Source organism: Anomaloglossus baeobatrachus, chromosome 6 (assembly GCF_048569485.1).
Source record: "Anomaloglossus baeobatrachus isolate aAnoBae1 chromosome 6, aAnoBae1.hap1, whole genome shotgun sequence".
NCBI classification, from domain to species: Eukaryota; Metazoa; Chordata; class Amphibia; order Anura; family Aromobatidae; genus Anomaloglossus; species Anomaloglossus baeobatrachus.
In genome coordinates this window covers 568,685,191-568,690,492 of record NC_134358.1, presented here as the reverse complement: position 1 = coordinate 568,690,492, position 5,302 = coordinate 568,685,191, and positions in this window count along the sequence as shown.

Sequence of the window (5,302 nt, the reverse complement as noted above, 5' to 3'; positions counted from 1 at the left end):
TGTGGGGGGGGATGTTCTGTGAGGACATCATATTGTGTGTGCGTGGGGGGGGATGTTCTGTGAGGACATCATACTGTGTGCGTGGGGGGGGATGTTCTGTGAGTACATCATACTGTGTGCGTGGGGGGGGGGGGGGTTGTTCTGTGAGGACATCATACTGTGTGCGTGGGGGGGGATGTTCTGTGAGGACATCATACTGTGTGCGTGGGGGGGGGATGTTCTGTGAGGACATCATACTGTGTGCGTGGGGGGGGGATGTTCTGTGAGGACATCATACTGTGTGCGTGGGGGGGGGAGATGTTCTGTGAGGACATCATACTGTGTGCGTGGGGGGGGGGAGATGTTCTGTGAGGACATCATACTGTGTGCGTTGGGGGGATGTTCTGTGAGGACATCATACTGTGTGTGGGAGGGATGATCTGTGAGGATATCATACTGTGTGCGTGGGGGAGGATGTTCTGTGAGGATATACTGTGTGCGTGGGGGGGGATGTTCTGTGAGGACATCATACTGTGTGCGTGGGGGGGGGGATGTTCTGTGAGGACATCATACTGTGTGCGTGGGGGGGAGATGTTCTGTGAGGACATCATACTGTGTGCGTTGGGGGGATGTTCTGTGAGGACATCATACTGTGTGTGGGGGGGATGATCTGTGAGGATATCATACTGTGTGTGGGGGGGATGATCTGTGAGGATATCATACTGTGTGCGTGGGGGGGATGTTCTGTGAGGACATCATACTGTGTGCGTGGGGGGGGGGATGTTCTGTGAGGACATCATACTGTGTGAGTGTGGGGGGGGGGATGTTCTGTGAGGACATCATACTGTGTGCGTTGTGGGGGGGGGGAAGGTTCTGTGAGGACATCATACTGTGTGCGTGGGGGGGATGTTCTGTGAGGACATCATACTGTGTACGTGGGGGGGGGGGGAGATGTTCTGTGAGGACATCATACTGTGTGCGTGGGGGAGGATGTTCTGTGAGGATATACTGTGTGCGTGGGGGGGGCGATGTTCTGCGAGGACATCATACTGTGTGCGTGGGGGGGGGGATGTTCTGCGAGGACATCATACTGTGTGCGTGTGGGGGGGGATGTTCTGTGAGGACATCATACTGTGTGCGTGTGGGGGGGGGGATGTTCTGTGAGGACATCATACTGTGTGCGTGGGGGGGGGGATGTTCTGTGAGGACATCATACTGTGTGCGTGGGGGGGGGATGTTCTTTGAGGACATCATACTGTGTGCGTGGGGGGGATGTTCTGTGAGGACATCATACTGTGTGTGTGAGGGGGGGATGATCTGTGAGGATATCATACTGTGTGCGTGGGGGGGGATGTTCTGTGAGATATACTGTGTGCGTGGGGGGGGATGTTCTGTGAGGATATACTGTGTGGGTGTGGGGGGGATGTTCTGTGAGGACATCATACTGTGTGCGTGGGGGGGGGGATGTTCTGTGAGGACATCATACTGTGTGCATGGGGGGGATGTTCTGTGAGGACATCATACTGTGTGCGTGGGGGGGATGTTCTGTGAGGACATCATACTGTGTGCGTGTGGGGGGGGATGTTCTGTGAGGACATCATACTGTGTGCGTGTGGGGGGGGGGGGATGTTCTGTGAGGACATCATACTGTGTGCGTGGGGGGGGGATGTTCTGTGAGGACATCATACTGTGTGCGTGGGGGGGGAAGATGTTCTGTGAGGACATCATACTGTGTGCGTGGGGGGGGGGGGGGATGTTCTGTGAGGACATCATACTGTGTGCGTGGGGGGGGGGGATGTTCTGTGAGGACATCATACTGTGTGCGTGGGGGGGGATGTTCTGTGAGGACATCATACTGTGTGCGTGGGGGGGGATGTTCTGTGAGGACATCATACTGTGTGCGTGGGGGGGGGGGATGTTCTGTGAGGACATCATACTGTGTGCGTGGGGGGGGGGGATGTTCTGTGAGGATATCATACTGTGTGCGTGGGGGGGGATGTTCTGTGAGGATATACTGTGTGCGTGGGGGGGGGGGATGTTCTGTGAGGACATCATACTGTGTGCGTGGGGGGGGGGGGATGTTCTGTGAGGACATCATACTGTGTGCGTGGGGGGGGATGTTCTGTGAGGACATCACACTGTGTGCGTGGGGGGGGGGATGTTCTGTGAGGACATCACACTGTGTGCGTGGGGGGGGGATGTTCTGTGAGGACATCACACTGTGTGCGTGGGGGGGGGGATGTTCTGTGAGGACATCACACTGTGTGCGTGGGGGGGGGATGTTCTGTGAGGACATCACACTGTGTGCGTGGGGGGGGGATGTTCTGTGAGGATATACTGTGTGCGTGGGGGGGGATGTTCTGTGAGAACATCATACTGTGTGCGTGGGGGGTGTTCTGTGAGGACATCATACTGTGTGCGTGGGGGGGGGGGTGTTCTGTGAGGACATCATACCGTGCGTGGAGGGGGATGTTCTGTGAGGACATCATACTGTGTGCGTGGGGGGGGGGGATGTTCTGTGAGGACATCATACTGTGTGCGTGGGGGGGGGGGGATGTTCTGTGAGGACATCATACTGTGTGTGGGGGGAGGGTGTTCTGTGAGGACATCTACTGTGGGGGGGGGATGTTCTGTGAGGACATCATACTGTGCGCGTGGGGGGGGGGGATGTTCTGTGAGGACATCATACTGTGTGCGTGGGGGGGATGTTCTGTGAGGACATCATACTGTGTGCGTGGGGGGGGGGGGATGTTCTGTGAGGACATCATACTGTGTGCGTGGGGGGGGGATGTTCTGTGAGGACATCATACTGTGTGCGTGGGGGGGGGTGTTCTGTGAGGACATCATACTGTGTGCGTGGGGGGGGGGGGGAGGGTGTTCTGTGAGGACATCATACTGTGCGCGTGGGGGGGGGGATGTTCTGTGAGGACATCATACTGTGCGCGTGGGGGGGGGGGGGATGTTCTGTGAGGATATCATACTGTGTGCGTGGGGGGGGGGGTGTTCTGTGAGGACATCATACTGTGCGCGTGGGGGGGGGGTGTTCTGTGAGGACATCATACTGTGCGCGTGGGGGGGGGGATGTTCTGTGAGGACATCATACTGTGTGCGTGGGGGGGTGTTCTGTGAGGACATCATACTGTGTGCGTGGGGGGGGGGGATGTTGTCTGAGGACATCATGCTGTGGGGATATTATACTGTGTGTGGGGGGGGGGGGGGGAAGAGATGTACTGTGGGGATATTATATTGTGTGTGAGGGGTATGTACTATGGGACCTATGAAGGGGGTATAGTAGTTGGATGTTAGGGAGTTATGGGTTAGGACGATGCCTTCCTGATAACATCCCCAGTGCCCCATAATAACAGCGATAGACTGTATTATAATGGGCACATGGCGTTGAGGGTCAGCAGTAAGGTGTGTGTGTGTCGTATGTATGTATGTCTAATGTATGTATGTCTAATGTATGTATGTATGTATGTATGTATGCGTGTATGTGTGTATGTGTGTATGTATGCATGTATGTATGCATGTATGTATATATGCATGTATGCATGCATGCATGCATGCATGCATGTAGCTGCTCTCCTCTCCGGGTAAAGGAAAACAGAGCCCCTCAGGAGAGGAGCAGCTGTCCGGGCTCCTCGCTGGATAAACTGTAAATCCCCGCGGCCTCTCACATTTCTCCGCTCGTTTTCCATTTTCTGCCACCTGTTCTGTCCCACACGAAAAAGTCACGAAGAACAGTCAAAGCTGCAGCAAAAGCGATGAGCCGGGCAACAGCTGCGGCCCCCGATCCTGGAGAGCAGCGTCCTCCCGGCCGCGGCCTCCCCACCCTGTGATGTGTAGGATGGTTAATGTGCCGCAGATCGGATCCATCGCTCCCAGCTGGGGACATTCCTGAGCACAGATTCTTCTCCGAAACCCCTCATCCTCCATTTTCACCATTACCAGATGCTCGGCGTTGGCGCAGTAACTTATTGCAGATGACTGATCCTGGAAGTGGGGGGCATCGGGGGGAGGCAGCGCCTGTCATAGACCGCCAGACACCATCCAGCATGTTGACCGTAGGGGGCAGGCACCACAGGGTCTCGGTGTATCGGGAAAATCTCCCCATCTGCACCTCAGGCCGGATAGTGCGGTTCACCACAGTGCCCAATGGTGTAACTACAGGGGGTGTAGAGGTTGGAGCCGATCATAAAGGATGCTCCTCACACCCCAGCTGTGTGTACTGTATGGCAGTACTATAAAGACAGAGTATGGAGCCCTTACTTGGGTACGTATGGCAGTATTATATGGCCTATGTATAGAATGGTTATCAGTGTACCATATGGCAGTATTAATGACATGGACTTTGGAATTATTCGAGTACTGTATGGCAGAAATATATGGCTATACCATGGTAGTACTATATGTGGGTCTATCTTGCTGCACAGTACATGGAGATGCGGCCCCTTATATTTCTTTGCGCATTTGACCCTGGGGCTCCTGACCCGCTGGTCCGGGCTCTCGGTAAGTCTCTGGGGCTCCTGACCCCGCCGGTCCAGGCTCTCGGTAAGACCCTGGGGCTCCTGACCCCGCCGGTCCAGGCTCTCGGTAAGACCCTGGGGCTCCTGACCCCGCCGGTCCAGGCTCTCGGTAAGACCCTGGGGCTCCTGACCCCGCCGGTCCAGGCTCTCGGTAAGACCCTGGGGCTCCTGACCCCGCCGGTCCGGGCTCTCGGTAAGACTCCAGGGCTCCTGCCACTTCGTGCTCTCAGGCAGCGTCTGTGAGATGAGGATCAATTTCTGTTTCCAAACACTGAGATTTCTGGTTTAAGCCAATTAGTGAAGGATTAAAGTGGCAGGACACGGAAACCACGAGCCCCCCGATGTCAGCGTGACGCCGCTAATCCCACGTATCGCAGTGTCACAGCGGATGACCGGCCGGAGGATGGAGACGTCCAGACTCCTCCACGTCTAACCCCGGAACGTGTCACTCAAATTTACAAGATACAAAAATGTATGGAGACGCTGATCCCGGTGTTCCGGTCCTCCCACCATTGTCACTCACGGGCTCATGTTTGCCGTGCGGTCATGATGTAATCGGGGGTCCTACCACAAATCCGGAGACTGGGCGACGTTTATGCCACATCTGGCTTCAAGGGAGAGTCATCAGTTATTGCCTTCCCCATAAAATCCATGGGGTTCACGGAAAATACCAAGAAAGACAATTATGGTCAGTGCACTAATCCATAACAACCATGGGTGACAATGGGGACCCAAAGAAGACCCCAATAAATGAAACAAACGCAACGTTTGGAAATAAAAATAACATTTAATATCGG